At 40.0% G+C, this 19,288-nt stretch overlaps 2 long non-coding RNA genes across 3 annotated transcripts in view; one reads left to right on the forward strand and one right to left on the reverse strand.

Annotated features, from left to right (window-relative positions):
* LOC140847424 (uncharacterized) overlaps window positions 1-19,288 on the reverse strand; it is a 218,450-nt gene that overhangs the window by 160,662 nt on the left and 38,500 nt on the right. The gene's annotated exons all lie outside the window — the stretch shown is intronic.
* LOC118971536 (uncharacterized) lies at window positions 1,387-12,180 on the forward strand. 2 transcript variants are annotated; one of them, XR_005060010.2, is made up of 3 exons: window positions 1,387-2,288; window positions 4,130-4,194; window positions 11,189-12,180. It is a non-coding gene; the product is annotated as an uncharacterized lncRNA (long non-coding RNA). The 2 variants fall into 2 exon arrangements; XR_005060011.2 differs by having other exon boundaries at window positions 1,388-1,965.

The following is a 19,288-nucleotide window of genomic DNA, read 5'->3' on the forward strand; positions in this document are numbered from 1 at the left end:
TATACAATGTATCTCTGTAGCTGGTGGTTACAAGCTACCTCAAAACCCAACACGCTAGTCACTGTCAGAATACCACACCCATTCCTGGAATTGCAAAACCCCAAGGAGGCTTTGTGGCATGAAAATATTGAAGTAGAGATGAAATGTAAACACAACAATAGAATTAAGATACCACCACAACTGAACTTAATTCAAATATGGCTACAGACATCTATATTTAACATATTTATATGTATATGTGGTTTTACATTTTAAATTCACATTTTAAAACTGTAGCATGATATTAGAACTTGTTTTCAAATGTATTTCTGTTTTATAGAGCTTATTATTATTATTGGGTCTTTGCACTGAAAAAAAATTCATGCCTAAGAATTCAAAAACAGAAAATCTTACCATACACCGATTGACCTACCTTCCTTTACACAGTACATTAAATGCTGATTGACAGGCACTAACGGCAATTTCAGCGTCATCTTTAAACCTTTTAGCAAGTGTGGGAATGCTTGCTACAGGTTTTCCAACTTCTGCAGAGTTGGAAAAAAAACCTCATTTCAGGTAATTTCTCAGTAAGCTGCCCGAAGAAGTCTGTCTTGGAAGAAATGTATACTGCTTAGAATAAGTGCGTGTTATCACACCAAAGGGATTGTAGAGAAGTTTCTGGTTAAACTAGAAACTTCCTTGGAGAGCAAGAAACCTTTAGGAAAGAAGGGACTGGCAGGTTCTGTGAGAAGAAGTGTAAATCCTGTAGGGAGTCAGAACATAACTCCTGCATTGACACTTCATCAGGTCTGAACTCTTAAAGGAGGAAGAAAAAAGAAAACTGATGCCCCCATGGACAGAGTTATACACATCCATGTGTTACTCCTGCCCAGAGCGAAGAGACAGTGCTGTGGTGGGGCAGAGATTTATTATCCCGAATCCTAGTCTTTGCATCAAGTACTCATACAACACTGTAATATTTCTACTGAACCAACGTGACAAACGTAGGAAAAGACCAGACTCTGCAACTAGAGGGCTTGAGAATGTCATGCCATGGGCAATAACTGTGGGTGGCGTTCTCAAGTCTGTCTGTAAGGATAACAGCTCCTGCAGAGTGTAACCCACAGGGATCAGAAATGCAAGCAAGTGTTCGTGTTTTTCTCCGTTCTGTCCTACAAGCCATATGCAGACTGAATGATCCACATGAGAGCAACGTGAGTCCACCTATTCATTTATAACTCCTAAATATTCAAAATCCTGGCAAACAGGTATCTACAATGATGATGAACATCATGCAAACGCTTAGGTTAGGAAAAAAATGGAGCTCTGAGAAATGCTTAAGGCACACCCTAAGGTTTTAGGGGTTCCCTTCTGTTGTCTGAATGAGTAAGGGCTCTGGACAGTGGATTCTTTACCTTGGCATATCCGTGGGTCACTTGGACCAAATCCCAGCAACTGCCTGATTTTGTAAATAGTTCTGTTGAAACACAAACACAGTCCTACCAACTCATTTACGTAGGCTGCGTGGCTGCCTCTGTGCTACAGGGGGACGTGAGTTATTGTAGCATGGCCTTCATAACTCACAGCGCTGAAAAGTTGACCCTTTCAGGAAAAGTTCGCCATCATTTTCTGAATTTGCTATTTAATATTCTAATTAAAATACTTAGTCATTGTCATGATTTTTAGCTTTTATACTGTGCAACGCTACGTTTACATTCCAGGATCAGAGGATTTACCCTGTATTCAGAATCACTGGAATTGCACAGTCTGGCTTTTGTAGCTCGTGCCTAAATAAATGTGTCATTCTTCCGAGAGCATTGGAAGCACGGCAGGAGGCCACGTCAAGGGATTTTTCTTTATACTCCCAACACGCTCTACCTTCAGCTCACTGCCGAGGAAGGAGGGAAGCAGCCGAAAGGAATCACAGCTGCCTTGTTCTTCCCCTTTACTTCTGTGTCATCTTTCTGCAGCATGAGCGGTCCTGCCGTAAGTAACACGAGAAGGACACAAGATAGGACAGCGTTCTGTGACATCTGGGTTTCTTAGAAGCAACTAGTAGTTCCAGGAGAAAGCACGGCCACACTGGGTGGCCATTCGTGGTCACTGTGAGTCCATCTGTCTTCCGTGCTCCTAGGGCACCGTGACTGGGGCATCTAGGGAAGCAGCCAGCAACTGTCAGGAATGCAGGCGCTACACAGCTCCTCTGAGCATGAAGATGTTTCATCTCCCGCTGAATTGCACTTCCGAAACCAAGTCCAAAGTTTCAGTTTTCAGCATTTCAAGACAGAGGCAGCCGCACCGGGAACCAAGTATGTGAGCCGTCTGACAAGAGGGCCCCTGTGCAATTGCTCACACCACACACCCATGAGTAAAGAAATGGGCCAAGTGGATTCATGCCACTCACTTCCTCTTTTCAACCAAATTATTTGTTTTCCTCATCAGAGGACACCACTCTCCTGAATGGAGAGCTCATTTCTATTAGTAGAGATATATTCTGAAGCTTTGCCTGATTTTGAACATTAAGCAAGAGACCCACATTGTACATTTCCTTCTCTGCTTCTTTCCTGGAACATTATGTTTTCAGACATGACCCCAGGTACGACACGGTTAGTATTCTTCGCTGCCATACCCCACTTCTTTGTATTAATATGACACGGATTATCTATCCCTTCTGCTTTTGATAAGCAAGTATATGTTCTGGGACTTTGCTCTTCAAAAAGAAGCTGCTACACACATTCCCCCAGGGGCCTCAGGGTCTCACTGATTCTGAGTATCTATGACATATGCCTTCAAGGAGAAGTCTTGGTCCACGAGTTACTCACTGAAGGCATGACCACAATTCATAATCCAGCCAGATGTGGGTAACAATTTACATGAATTTACAGCCTTAACTTCACTCAGTATATTTCAAATACAGTGTTTTGGCCAACTTTATGGCTAAGGCATGAAGTCTCATTGCTACTTAAATTTATGTTTCTATTTTATGAATGAACTTAAAAAACCTTTCATATGTTTGAGTTGTAAATGATTATCTCTGAACTACTTATTTATGATTTTGCCCATTTTTAAACCGAGGGGTGTTTGTGTAGGTGTGCGTGCGTATTGTTAAAATTTTTTATTTGCTGGTAAAATATATTGAAAATATATTCTCCATATTGGATGCTTTATTTGTCACTCTTATTTTAACACTGGATAGACAGAATTTTTAATTTCAGTGCAACTGAATTTAATCAAACTTTTTATATTTTAGTTGCTTTTTTTTAATACAGTTGACATATAATATTGGTTTCAGGTATACAACACAGCAATTTGAAAATTATATACATTACTAAATGCTCAGCATGGTAAGTGGAGCTACCATCTGTCAATGTACATTTTCGTTTTGGTTTTTCATGCATTTCACAAACCTGCATATAGCCGCTCTCAAATAATGTCTCCTCAAGGTTTATGCGTTTTGATATTTGGCCCTAAGTTCTTAAAAAACCTGTAATTATTTTTCATTGGTTCCTTTTTTTTTCACAAGATTACAAGCATAATTTGTGCATATGTTTGCACAGGCCTAATTAACTGGAAATGTACAAATGAGAGGAGAAAGATAAGCTGGTCCCGTATATCTAGATGGGTTTACTCGTTTCCATTGAACTATTTAGCTGCTCACTGTCAACACATGTTCTTCCAATTAACACAGGTTTATTAACGAAGCATCGCATAGAACACATTGCCCACTTTAGTCTTTTCAATAAAGGAAGGGCTCTTGGCTTATCTCAGGCCATTGTTTTTCTACATAAATTCTAAATCAGCTTATCAATTTCTGTGAAATGTCCTTTAGACATTTTTATTTGAATTTTATTCAATCAGTGGCTTAATCAGGAGAGAATCACTACCTTTATTTATTGTTATGCAAGGAAATCATGTTTAGTTATTGCCACTATAAATCACATGCTTCTCCATATTTTCTACAGGATTACTCCTGTTTCAGGGAAGGCAACTGACCTTCCTGCGTGAATACTGTGTCTCGCAGCACAATTAAACCTTCACAGTCGTCTGACCAACTCCCTGCAGATTCATGTGGATTTTCTGGGCTCTCACATCATTGATATATAATGACAATTTTCTTGCAATTCATAAAACCATTTCTTTCCTTTTCTAGGCAGCACATGACAGAACACAGTTGGTGACAGCAGACTTCAGGAGATGTTTCCCATCTTAAATATTGTAAGTACATTACCGTACATTATTTATTGTAAGTAAATTAAATATTGTAAGGATTTCCTGCTGTCCCCTCCCTTGGTAAGGAAGCTCCTTTGAATTCCAATTTCCTATTCATGAACATTTGCAGAATTTCATTGATATATATATTGCCATTTACTGATAAATGTTCCTCTGAATTGATGCTTTCATCTACAAATGTAGGTGAATTATATTTTTTAAATATTCCAGCATGAGGGGGATCGTGTGTTCCCCTAAAATGAACCGCAACTGGTCATGGCACCGATTATATTTTGTAAGTCAAATTTTTCATGTCGGTATGTTAATTTTCTATCTGTGCTGATGTGTGAGCCTGGTGATCCTGAATTTGGCTCCGTGTGTGTCAACCTAACAGTGCAAAATCTCACAACACACAGCTGGGGTCTGATACCCAGTGTCAGCGCCACTCTAACCACTGGTCTCAGAACACATCGTGTCTAAGGTTTTCCCTTAAGTTTCTCTGGGCTTGATGTATTTTAAAAATCCAAATATATTCGTGATTATTTTTACCCTTACTGAATCTATGCATACATTCTATAATAAAACCCATTTGGAAGCCAAACATTTAACACTGCAGGATGGAGAGACCAACAGATGGATGGATGTTTAGACCAATAAATGGATGGACAGAGCAACGGATGGACAGATAGAAAGGAGTGGCATATTTTTCAGTGATTACGGCAGTTTTAGGCACAGAATACAGACCCCAGAAAATATTTCTGCCCTGAGTTCAACAGAAGGCATTTCTGTGTGTGACAGCCATTTGAGGGCACTAGACTCTGGGTCTTACCAGTTGAGGAGACCCCATAATTGTATGTTACTAATTGTACCCCAGAGAGTTAATACTGTATCTTATTTTCATCTGCCAGAGATATACAAAGGTTAAGAAATTGCTCTAACAGCTTGACATGGAGAAAAAAATGGGCATTTACAAACTCAAGAAAACATTTCTTTCTTTGCCTCTCAAGGACACCCCATTTTCCTGTAGATGAGTATGGCTTTTTTTTTCCCTCATGCTGGAGCTCCTGTTAATTCGCATTAATTCCTATGACTCACTGCTCACTTAGGGGAAACCATGCCATTTAATGAAAGAAACAAAAATGCTACTGATGAGAAAGGCACTAGGATGTAGGGAAAAAGGATTTTAAAGATCTAGCTGTAAATTACAGAATTAGCGGACAACGCATACTTGCCCATTCATGTAAGAGCGCCGAAGCACAGATGAATGTGGTATGTTGAAAGTAATTGGGGAGGAAGTGAGTCAAATTTTACATTAAGCTTTTGTTTATGTAAGGATCCTCATATACATATATAAATACAAATATTAGCTTTATGTTTATAGGCCTATGTAAATTTTCCTCATGTAATTTGGTGATTGAGGTTCATTTTGTAGTCATAACAGCAATTTGTTTCCTTATGTCAAATGTTTAAATGGTTTAAAACGTGTTGTCATTTTCAATCCCCCTGTGATTTTTAACAGTAAAAACAAATGGAAAACCTTAAGATTATGAAATAATTAGCCCATTGGGAAACCATAGGATACATTCTGCAGACCTTAATTAGTGTCACTTCTGAGATTTGTAAACTTAGCAAACGTAAATCCAGTGGGTCTCAGTTTTCCCAATTACTCAATTGATTAAAAACAACACTGCATGGTCAGTAATTTTAAGATTAAAACAAAAGTATAAACGTTCTTTGCAAGGTGATATGAACGATGAATTTCACTTTGGATATATACAAAGTCCTTTAATATTTAAGCAACATGAACGTCAGATCATGAATAAAAATTGATGTATTTCCAATAGTAGTAAAAATCTATGGGACTCCCAAAATACAGAATTGAATACTTAGCTACAGTCCTGAAGGTAGAAGGTAACACATGGCTTTCCGGTGTAAGGACAGAGTCACCGGACTCTCAAAGTCACCTTGTCTGTGTGATGGGCTCTGAATTAGCAAGGAGGGCAGGCTGTGATGGGCAGGGAGCCCTAGCATCATCGATGCCTCACATTTGAGCACCTCATATTGACGTATTAAAATGTTGGCAGTGAACTGTCTTTCCCTGAACGGAATTTATAATTTTTCAATGTCTAATCAGGACGGCAAAGCCATTTCCAGGAGACGCTTTCAGGATGAAAAGGAGTAACGGAGTCCCATTTGGGTAAATGAAATTAAAAGGGACGACGAATAATTGTCACGCTTCAACCAATCCACTTACATTTTCTGGACATCATACGAACACCAAAAAAAAACCCTATAAATTCTGGAAGGTTCATGCAGAAATACGAATGATGACACGACAGAGAATACCATCAGGGCAGCGCACGGAGCATGGAAAACACTTCAAACTATTAAATGATGCTGAGAATCACTTGAGACTGAGATTGGGATTGAAATGTACTAAACAAATGAACGCTGCAAGTTTAGTGGGGAGAATTATAGAAAGCCCACTTATTTTTCCCTGAAGGGGAAGACAAAACACTGCAGCCTAGTTCTGAGAAAAATCTACCAACACTATCTGCACTTACGTCCCTTAAATACACACTAGCATAGCAGAGAATAGAGGGGACTATACAGACTTCAGAAGAAGGGATGAACGAATCTTAACAACGTTAACATGTGAGGGTGGACGGCGCTCTTTTTCCATCATTGGATTGTCCGACAAAACTCCTGGAGTAGGGCCCCCTTCCACCTGTACTTCATGGACAGGAAAAGGCCAACACTTCCCATCTCTGCCTTGCATGGGGTCAGCTTTCTGCTTTCTGCATGCTGAGTAGGGGAAGAAGATGGCCTTGCAAACAAAAGGCTCGCAGAATTAACAGGAACCCTTAGGCAACATTATTAGGAAAGTGCCAAAAACAATTGTTTTGGGTGTAAATGCAAATTGACATTCCATGCTGTTAATAAAAGCAATCCCAACCAGGCCTGCGCACAGCAATTATCCAGGAACTGCTTCCCCAGGGGTCTGGCAGGACAGTCCTACTGTTTCTCCTCTTTGCTGTTACAGTTGCTGGGGTGGATACCGGGTTCCTGGACACAAGGTGGACAGCACCTTCACAAGGCAGCAGGCAGGCACATTCACCTGCAGAATCGGCTGCCCTGTGAAGGCCCACGGGGAGGCCACTTTGCTCCCAGGCTTTCTGAGTACTGCAAGCTCAGAGGTATGTAGACAGCCATGATGAGGAACAGAACCTTTGAAGAAATGGTGGGGGGGGGGGGCAGGTGGGGGTAGAAGTTCTTTGCTAGTGGATGACAGAAAGGCATGATGTAGAGCCTCAAAAACAGTCGAAATGATGCAACCTTTGAGTCAACGTTATTTACCCAAAAGTGACAAGAAAAAAAATGTGATGGTATAGACAGATGTGAGTCTATCTATGGTCTTTGTATGTGTATGTATGTATACATGGAGAGAGAAAGGTATATATCTAGCATCTATCCTAAGTATCATCCATCTTTCATATCTATCCATGACATATTTTGTTATCCATTTCCCCCAGCATGTGTCCATGACTCTCATCTATCTTTCCATCCATACACCATCTATCTATATGGCTATCTACCTGTCATCTTGTCTACATACTGTCTGTCTGTCTATACTTACACAGATATCTGAGTAGACCTAAATTTCCAGATTTGGGGATTTCCAGGTGAAAGGGAAGAAGAGAATATTCTAGAAACACCCACTCCAATACTTCCAAGTAATAAGAAGGAGTCCCAGGGAAGTCAGACTGAAACCAAAGTCAAAAAAGCAAGTAGGTTTATTACACTGTAACGAAGCGGCCCCAAACTAATGCCCCCAGGCCCCGGCTGCCTACTGTGGAGTTTCTTTTTGGCAGGGCAGAGACGTCCTTGACCAACAGCGGTTCCCTAGGCTCGTTCTGATTGGTTAAATAGGATATGGGCTGCGCTGTGCCTGTGCTTCTGATGTTTGCTATCTGGGGGGGACCCTGGACATTTCCTGAGTCCCTCTTGGCCCCTGTGACTTCATCTGATCAGCTGTCTGAGTCATTTCTGGCTCTAGCTTTATCTGATCAACCCCCTGGGTCAGTTTTGGGGGACCCCAGTCTCTGTCCATCTCTGCTCATGTCTGTTTTTCTGCCTAACCAACTACACCTCTTTAAAGGTAACGTGGGGACGTGGCTGTGTGACTTGGGGGAAGATATTTTACTGTATTTCTTTTGTAAAGACAAAAATGTGGGCGGGGTGTGTATTTTGGACAGCCATTGCACAGTGCCTGCCAAGCCTACTAATTTAGCTTATATAATTTTATTTGCACTGTCCTATCCAAGTATTAACATTTCTTTTTTTTTTTTACCATTTCATTTTCAAATGGTGATGATACAGAAGTGCAACCCAATGCTTTATGGAAGGTTCTTTAACACCGTCTTATGCTGAATTTATACAGGAAACAGAGTTGACTTTTTAAAATCCTTATTCCTTGAATGTCTGATGTGCAAATACTGTATCAAAATACTTCAAAGCCGACTCGAGAAACGGACAGTGTTCGATTTCACACCAGCCTCGTGATCCTAGAACACAGCAGGGATTCAGAAATTCCCCACATTTTTGTGTTCTGGGAAAAGGGTCAATGCACAGAAACATCTCCTAGGACTAAGGTAAGACTCAGGAATCCCCTCCTCTCCCTACGACAAGGCCAGATGCACACCCTCCAAAGTCTGGACTCTGTATTACAGGCCAATTTTCAGTAATTTTACTCATTTTCTGAAAGAAGAATGAGGCAAATTATTGTATTCCTTGGTTATCCATCCATTATTTCAGGATATAAAGATTGTTTCTCTTTAAAGATAAAATCATTGTAATTCTAGGACACGGTGGAAAAACTCAGAGATAACCTATGTTCATGGGAACAGAAAATCAAAACGCATGGCCTAAATAATTCATTTTCCTAAAGTAGTATATTTCAGATCAATAAAATGATGCCAGCATCTTGATAGACATGAACTGGTACAAGCTGAAAATACACATGCATCTTATAACACATTAAAAAAAAAACCCATATTTAAGAATTGTGACTCGGTCATATTTTAAAATACTGAACAATTGATTTCCCATACATCCCAGCCACTTCAAGGACTGCCTTGGTAAGAATTTGATCCTTGGCCTTAAAAAAGTTCTATGTTTTCGACACCTCCCTTCAAAACTTATTAGGTAGAAGAGACAGGAGCAGCTAGAAAAGGGAAGATAAGGTTCAAAGAGAAAGACCCCCGGGTAAGGTTCAAGGGAAAACCCACCCAGACTCTGCCCAGGTGGGGGTCCCACGTGAAGGTAACGAAGGCTTTGCAGGGAGGTAACTTCCCTTCCTACCAGATCCCAATGTGGGAACAGATTAACAGGACGAAGAACCCGCAAAACCCCACCTCATGGCGGGAAAGGCCATGCTCACCGAGGGGGAGGCTATACAGGTGGATCCGTCAATCAAATGACCCCACCTTGTCCGTCAAAGAGGCGCCTCCTAGGCAGAATGCAATATAAGGACCTCCTGCCTAGAAGTTCAGGGCCTTGTTTACCTTGACTCTGGCCTGCTCCTCCCCTGGTGTGCATTCAAATAAAACTTCCACCCTGCTTCCCTGCTACATCCCCGCCTTTCAATTCTTTGCTGTGGCAGGACAAGGATAGAGGAGAATAAACCCAACCTCTAACAACCTCAACTGCCGAGACTTGGTTTATCCATGCTGAGAATCACAGAAAGTACTTCCCGGTATTTTAATGAGAGTCCCTTCTTCCTATGTTTTTATTGGAGATTTATTTGCACAATAAAAGAATTACGTAGGAAAACATCCTTAAAAATAAAGAGGACACGCTACAGCCTCACGGACACATTAAAGTAGGGGACCACTGATTCATTGACCTCTGGTGATGGCTCTGGTGGACTTGAATCTATGAGGGATACCAAATGCTGTTTAATTGTCACATCTTGTTTTGAAAAGAGGGAACTAGACACAGGTGACTACAATTATCTGGCATTTCCAAGATGTTTGCCCCAGTGTCGTGACCTCCATATGGAAAGCTATGGACTGTGAATAGGCAGGAAGCCTTGAGCCACTGTCGTCTTGACAGTTAAGATTAATTCCAACAAAGTGCTGGTGGAAAAGGAGAAACTGGGGCAAAGAAGTGGCCTTCCATAAAAGCTTTGTGTTTATTGCTTTTATCTGAATGGGGTAAAAAAAAAAAAAAGTTGTGAGTAACTATGCAAGTTTACCCCATCCCATAAAATGTTAAAATCCTTATTCCTTGAATGTCTGATGTGCAAATACTGTATCAAAATACTTCAAAGCCGACTCGAGAAACGGACAGTGTTCGATTTCACACCAGCCTCGTGATCCTAGAACACAGCAGGGATTCAGAAATTCCGCACATTTTTGTGTTCTGGGAAAAGGGTCAATGCACAGAAACATCTCCTAGGACTTAGGTAAGACTCAGGAATCCCCTCCTCTCCCTACGACAAGGCCAGATGCACACCCTCCAAGTTCCCATCCAGTGCCTCATAAACAATTAACTGAGTGTGTGTTCCTTGCTCCTCTATGGAAACAAAATGCTGGTGAAACTTCAGTTAAGACACCCTCCTTCCCACAGCCGTGACCTCCAGCCGGCCTCAGTGTGAGCCCAAATCTCACCCCTCTCTGGGGCCTCCTTCCCCCCAGGAACACACTGATGTCAGGGTGAGACACATTCTTCTCTCCTTGCTACATCAGCCACGCTTCCCACCCTGTGAAGTTCCTTCTACCCTCACAACCCCCCTCTCCCCCATAAAACAGCCCACCTTCTTCCCCAGGAAGGCGCTCTGAGCTGCTGGACATAGTTTTGTCCATGTCAAGTCTCTGTCCATCCCTTGCATTCCTACAGCATTTGGGGATGAAGGACTTCCAGGATTCCCGGTACTAATATTTTAACTGCTTTATCACTTGCGTCTGATAATCAACCCCTCTGTCCTTTGTTGTTCCAGGGGCCTGACCCACCCTTCTGCCTGAAGCAACTCCATCAACAACAGGAGACAAAACATACGAAGCCCTGCATCTCAGGACATTAGACACTGCACAACAAATCCCCTCTAAGAAGGGAAACAGAGGGTTGTACCCTGGGAGCACCTCAGAACAGTCAAGTACGACTGATAACCAGACAAGTCAATGAGATGGACACCCTCTCTGCACAGGGAATAATAGAGATGAATGTAACATTACCATAGAAAGACACATAATGCTCAGGAAAAGTAAAATATCAGGTCTGTTCAAGTAAAAATCCATAGATGGAAATAATTTTCAACGGTTCTGTAGAGCAAGAAAATAGGGGTGGGAGAGAAGAAAAGGAGATTAGCAGGGCAGGATTCGTTTTTGTGACGAAACAACTGTGGGACACCAGTAACCTTCACTATCGGAAAGAAAGCAAAGGAACTTCCCAAAGTCCAGATACAAGACGATCTAGTTTTCCCAAAAGAGAAAAAAAAAAAAAAAAAGAAAGCTTGGTCTCAATCAACATGAAATGCTGAACATATCATATTGAAACATGTGTTTATATAATTGTTATTCATATATAACTTACAAATTCTATATATGATCTCAATCAACATTAAGCAGTAAATATCTCAGCAATATATAGGTATTTGTGTATATATACACATGACAACATGTATATATAAACTACTTATTACATATGAAAGTGTATAATGATAACTGTATAAATGCTTATATATTTGTATTTTTGTATTTTATATATATTTAACAACAAAAAAACATAAATCATTTATATATGGTCATATATATTGCATATTCATATATATATAAACAGCTTGGTAATATGCCTCGTGGCCACCATACCTTTAAAAGTCATCTAATCAAAACACAAACAGAAGCCAATAGGAAAAATACTTTGTGAAAAATATTCTAGCAAACCAAGAGAATGAGCAAAATAAGTCACTTGTAACTGAAGAAACTATGTACATGAAAATAAACAACTTTTAAACCTCACTTATAAAACTGAATGTACTTATACTGCACCTTTATATAATTTGGGGGTGTGATTAGAGATTTTGAAGTTGCTATGTTTTTTTTTTTCAACAGGTGTTCAACAGATTCTATGCAATAGTGAAAAAAATAACCGATAGTATTTTAGCATCGAGTAATCTCTAGTAAGGTGTTGTTTAGACATTACCGTGCATTAAAATTGAATGAGGTGCAATCCCATAGCCTCATCCACAGAACACCAGGTCTGCTGAAATGCAAAGAGCATTTTTCAACTGTGCTTGTAACGGGAGGGGTCATTCGCCTCCTTTTGAAACTTACTGGGCCAGATGAATGAAAATCTTATCATCAATACTTGAATTACAAAAAGAGAAATATTGCATTCACTCCCACCATCACTCAAACATCGAATAAATCTGGCAAATAAAATCATGAAATAAAGTAGTTCCAGCACCTGGAGAGAATCATGGTAACAAGGTAAGATTTCACATAACCCAAGGCTATTAAAATTCTATACTGTATCAACAAATCAAGTTGCAACTCAGAGGCTGAAGAGACACATGTAATTCCAGTCAGAAGTGTATCAAAGAAAGGGTAAAGCCTTTAGGAAACTACATGTACACAAAATCAGAAACACCCAGCAATACTGGTAGCTGGCAAATTTGGATCCCAGGAGAACATTAGACATGCGTCTATTTGGATTAAATAATAAAATACCGAACTACAGAACAGCAAACCTTCTAAGGAACCCATTAGGGCTTCCTCGTTTCCTTAATGTGGTAACAAGTCCCTGGCTCAGAACACAAAGTCAATCTCTTCCAGTGGCAGCATAATTTGTTGAGCTATTTATTTCTGCTTCCACGTTGCGCCAGTAGGTTTCCTGTCTTGTTTTCAAGATTCTAGAATCTTTACGCTGCGGTCAAGGTTTTTGAATTCCCAAAGGCTAAACTCATTGGCACAATTATGCTTAGTGAATGGCACGGGGAGAGTGGGCAATTTCCTCTAGAAAAAAATGGGATTAAGAAGATTTTGGAGGTCTGGTTTCAAGAGATGGTAGCCAACCCAGATAGTCCTACCCTATACATGGAGGCTTAGACTTGGAGGAAGTAGAAGATGACGCTGGGCCCTGGTATTCTAGGACTTAGCAAAGATTCCTTTGCATGCCTGACACACTCAAAAAATCCAGAGAAATCGGGGGTGCTTATATAATTAAGCATCAAGGAGTTGATGGCATGGCTACCATCCTGGAAAAGATCCCGAAGCATGCCAACGTCATAATAACTGAAACGGTTTACTTGGGAACGTAGGATGGGGAGATGAGGGAAAAGGAATTTTCTTTCTTCAGGATTTCTGAATCTGATCACACATTTCTAAGAGGATTGTCATGAGCCTATGCTACCACTACAACAAGAAGTTTCAAAAAAATGTTTAAAGGCTTTAACTCAGCACATTGTCTATGTTACTGTGCACAGATCAGCCTATGATTTGCACAGAGTCCATGATGAAATTGTTGGAAATAAAATTTACTTTGGAAAGTCCTTAGGAAATTAGCCAGTCGTGACTCTCCCTCTGAAGTTGGCTTTTTTGAACCAAAGCAACAATCCTGTGAGTATTGCATCCTGAACATGATAAATGTTGTTGCTGAAAGGAGGCCAAGGATGTGAACAGATCGTAAGTAAGAAGACAGTTAAGCAGGTACTGGCCTCCACTGAGGTGCAAAGGCTAAATTCCCTACATGCCTCACGCTGAACTGCCCGAGAGGGCACAAGCTCTACAATTTTATTACATGTCCTCACGGCAACTAGGCTCTCAGACACAAACCCTGATTCAGAACATTACCTCGGAGATAAGTAAGTCCGAGGAACACAAGCAACCACGTGGCCACTCTGGTGAATAACACCGTGTTGCGTATTTGGAACTTGCTAAGAGTACATTTGAAAGTCCACATCACCAGGAACTTAAAAAAAAAAAAAAGCATTGTAACTACGAATGATGCACGTTAACTAGACTTATCGGGGTGGTCGCTTGGCAGTATATACAAATACTGAGCCACTTTGTGGTGCACCCAAAAGTGGTATCATGTTTTATGTCAGTTTATACCCAAAAAGAGAAACAATAAAAGATGATTTGGGCTTCTCACCAGGGTGGTTTTGAGGGCCTCAGCCAAGGTTTACACGGAGGAAACAGGAGGCAGGGGTCAGCTTTTGTGGACCGTGTACACCGTGCCACAAATCTTCATGCACAGGAATTAATTTAATCCTCACAACCATAGACGTGAACTCATGTCATTATCTCCTTTTTCATGTGAGATTGTGGAGCCTGGAAAATCTTATGCCAAGTTGCTTAGGTCTTATAAATTACAGGGTTAAACCTGTATGTTAGGATTGATTCTAACTATCCTGATCCTGGGAATCTATGGCTAGATTATCTTAAGTGACAAAAATTGGCACAAATCTCCAAACACTTTTCCAATAGATTATTTATGTCTTTTATTGAAAAAACAGTCATGAAAGTTTTTTTTCTTGAAGAAAACAACATACAAACCCATGTGGTTCAAGGGCCAATTATATAATCACTAGGTAAAGTCACATTCCTGCACAAGGTGGGTGCTCCGCAAAGTATTCCTTGTTATTATTATTTTTTTAATATTGCAAAAGAAATAAGAAATATTTTACTGGCAGGTTGGGCAAGTTCTTTGCTATTGGTACCGTGCAATGTTTTATAACAGTAAAGAGCACAGAACGACACCCATATGTAGCTGTGTGGATGGGTGAAAAATGCAAATGGCAAAGTGATGCCCAGCAGAATTTTATCATCACAAGGGCACATGTGTTTAGTCAGTATATAAAAATGCACACAGATGAATATATAGCAACACCTAGTAAGTGGTGACCTCTGAGAAGGTTGAAAAACATGTCTTTAGGCAAGTTAGTAGTTGTACATTTTGTGTCTTAAAAATATACTTTGAAAATTTATAATGAAGGATCTCATTATCTAGTTGCTGGTCAGAGGGGCATTTTTATATTGTTGTTCGTATTTTACATGGCCGAGATCTTTTCCACGTTAATTTAAAAATGTAAATGAATAAAAGGGAAGACATAGGCAGAGGGCAAGCGTGTATGGTGACGGAAGACGTGTGCAGTGAGGAGAGCCACGTAGTGTAGCTTTGGTTCATTTAGGAAGAAGTGATGTCGAAAGACGTGTTTGACAAAATGGAAGAGGGAGTGAAAACAGACAGACCTGAGTTGTAGGGGGAGGCTCAACGCACATCATGGCGACATCAGCAAACACAAGAAGGTGGCTCCAAACATGGCCGTAGATGGCTGCAAAATACTCAACAGTGATTGCTGACAAGCTGCATGGCTGATGGCATTTCCCATAATCCCAGCGACCTCTGAACTATGTATGTGACTGTGTAACTCGATTAATGACATGTTATCTTTTTTTTTTTTTTTTACAATGTAACAGTCTGATTCTTTTTCAGTTACAGATTTTCTGTGCGAGTTTATGGGAAAATCTAGAAGAAGTTCATTGGAGAAAAGTTTAATCAGGTTTTTTAAGCAATAGTATATAGAAGACATAAAAAAACATTAAATTGTTACTGAGGGCAGAAGAAAATAATGTAGTAAGGGAGAGAAGGAATCCCCTTTTGGCATGCTATACAATGATATTTACTGTTTGTTTTTAAACAACATATAAAATTTTCAATGTCTCTTATAATAAAATCATTTCAAAATTACATAGCTGACTGACTGACTTCCTCTGGTTTTTGTATCTTATGAGACACATATAATAAAGTCATCAGCCCGTAACAAAATCTCAGATGGGATTAGCTTCCAGGAAGTTGATGAAAATATTCTCTCTTACTAATTAAGCTGACCGATTCATTCTCCTTAGAAACAATTTGTAGAGGCAATCTGTTCCAACAGACAACAAAATCAATTTTGTTGCTATTTTTAAATGCACGTGCTTTAGCCCGAGGATTATTGTAAACTATAAACTTTCTATGAGATGGGCGAGTCCTCTTTGCTATGAAAAAAATCTTGATGTTAATAAGAGAAAATAGGATGGTGATTATCAAGGTCTAATGATTGTTCTAAGGTCTGTATAATTATTACCCTGTTTAATCATCAAAATAAGCCTCGTGTGATGGGTGTATTAAATAAAAAGTGGGTGCTTTTCTTTACAAATGGAAAGTAACTCAATGTAAAGTCATTTATTCTTAAACCCTGGTTTTTACTGTCACTTTCCGCTCTTGTCCCAGAAGTCACTATCTGTTTAATAATGAATACTGTTTTTTAAACATGCCAAGTCTAGATTTTCTCAGCTGTGAAATGGGAAAACAGAGATATCTAACATACAGGGTTAATAGGAGAAACAGACAAGAATGGTTCGAGAAAGCTCCTACCAATGCCCAGAATTCTGTTAGAAGCCACGGGATATTACCTGTTGGTATTTTTATCATTAATAATTTGTGGCTTAGTGAAATTTCAATAGACGTATTTTCCACTTCTCACTTTGTATAGGGTGAACACAGTATTTTTGCCATTGAGAGTCAGAGTCACTGGCGAATTGTTTCTCTATCTCCAGTCAACCAAGTGCAGTGGATGGTGCAGCAGAATGGTTGGGGAAGACGCTGCAAAGGACCTATTTCCCTATCACTCCCCACACTCAGGTATTATTCTGCACGCATGTCTTACATCAAATCACAAGTGTCGTGAGGATTAACTGCCATCAAAGCACTTACTAAAAAGCAACACGTGAGGAAGTCCTAACAGCGTCTCGGAAAACCCAGTAAAGCAAAACTGCCAGTATGTAATGCCATGGTCTGTGCCTTGATTACTGAAGATGGTAATAAGCCAGTCTGAGAAGTCTACACTTGTCATAAGAAGATAATTTGACTTCCCCTTAAGGTGCAAGTCACCTTTCGATTTACTTATCAGTTATCTCAATGAAATGAAAACTGAGAAGCAGTATTATATATTGTCAGAAATATTTGTATTTATGTGTGTAGTTGATATTAGGTGCATTCGCTTTTGTATTTTTGCCTTGATCCTATTAGAAACCCAACCATATATTTCTCTGTCCAATTGGGGCATTTTCATAGAGGAAAATTATATCATAAAGATTCATGGCACAAAACTGGTCACATTATGTTGGTAATATTTGGTAATTTATCGTGTCGCAGGGATAGTAATAAAACCGTGTAGTTCAGCTGGAAAGTGGAAAAGTGGGTCTCACAACTTACTGCCTTATAAGAAGAAACAGGAAGGAAAGCGTGAGGGCCGTGAAGCTTGTGTGCACGCATATATCCAGCATTACGGAATTTCTTTAGCTAGATTATTACTTATCTCTGACTTCTGTGTGGTTCTTAGCTAGAACTATGCTTGTATAAATTACCACTTTGGAGTTAGACATCTGTTCGAGCATATTCTTTGAGTCCCTCTGTTATGTGCCCTGAATCGTTAATAGTTGCTTATGCTAATTGCTGGGAAAAACAATACTTAACCACGTTATTTCAGAGGCAGTTGTAAAAGAATATGGTAACAGTAGCACGAGTTGAGCTGGAGACTACACTTAATTTAAAATGGAGTCAAAATGTAGAGTAACCGTGTTAAGAAAAATCCAAAAACTAAAACACACGTGTGAGATTTCAGTATAGACCTGACTTAGCAAAATCGAAAACCTTTCCCCAAGCGTGTGCTGCAAGAATCGAAAGAACTAGTCCGTGGGAGATCTTTATTTTCTCATTTTTGCCTTCTGCCTAATGCATGGAAGTATAGTGAAGCCCTGCCAATAATGACATCAGTGAGCAAGGATTCTCAGACAATGACAAACCTGAGCGTGGTCGGGGAAGTCTAACAGCTGAGTTCTTCCACGGGAATTTGCTCTTATTCTATCATTTTTTCTGTTTTAACATCATCTGCTCTTCTGAGGAGGTAGAAAATTTGCTCAATATCAATGTAAATCGTAAGATGTATAAATCATGAATTATAAGTAAATTAAATTATATCTCTAAATGTATCTGTAAATGTAAACATTAACATAAATATAATCATATACACACAGTCACACACGGGTGTATATGTGTGTGAGTGTATATACATATTATATATGCCATGTCTATATGCATGCATATGTCCTATCAGGACATATTACTTTAAATTTTAATTTTCATCATGACCAACTGTGCTTTTATTTGCCTTCTTTATTGCTAGTAAAAATGGTAATCATACTATAAACAGAATCATTCCCTCTCTGATTTACATCACCATGAACTCTTGACTTCAGAATTCCAGAACCTGTTTGCACGCCCATCAGAGTGCCTTACACAAGGACAGCGGGGAAGGTGTGGACTCCGTGGTGCTGATAAGCGTGGCCCCAGGGGATGAGTTTCAGACTGCTCCCCGCTGGCAGTTTTGGGAACCTGTTCCCAGCAGAACTCAGCAGCTCCTGGGGGCACCAGGTGGCAATTCCCATTTGTGCAACATTTCCAAGGATGTTTCAGACCGGTTTGGTCCCACAAAATGCTCTTTTTTCTGCTTGAACATCTCTAAATTGAGTAAGTTTCTATTCCCTGGATTGTCACCTTAGTGGAAAGATCAGGAAATCGTACCACACCCATGTAGGGTGGGAGCCGGCCTTTCTTTCTGCACATACACGGTCAGGGAAGCTGTGCTTTCCATGGCAGTCTGCACACCATCAACTCTGCCTACAGGAGACCTTCGTTTGGGCCTTTGCTTTGTCGGGTGGTATATACCAAAACTGGAAAGAAAACTGGATGGTATCTGAAACATAATAAAACTATGCGGACTTCTTTTATTAAAGCCTGTGAATCGTAAAATAAAAATGTGCTTAGAAAGATGATGTATGCTAAGAAAACAAAAATCACGCAATTCTTGTGCACAAAACCCAGTTTGGGAGCTCTGTGATCAATCAGGAATATGGGTGTTTCAGAAGAAAACCAGAACAAGGTGCTGAGCAACATCACGCAGGGACAGGTGAACTGTTAGGACTGTACGATCCCCGCTATGGCAGTGTTGAATGAATTCAAACTGGGGCTGTTGGTTATTTTTCTTTGAGTTTAG

The sequence above is a fragment of the Manis javanica genome, chromosome X (assembly GCF_040802235.1).
Source record: "Manis javanica isolate MJ-LG chromosome X, MJ_LKY, whole genome shotgun sequence".
Taxonomy (NCBI): domain Eukaryota; kingdom Metazoa; phylum Chordata; class Mammalia; order Pholidota; family Manidae; genus Manis; species Manis javanica.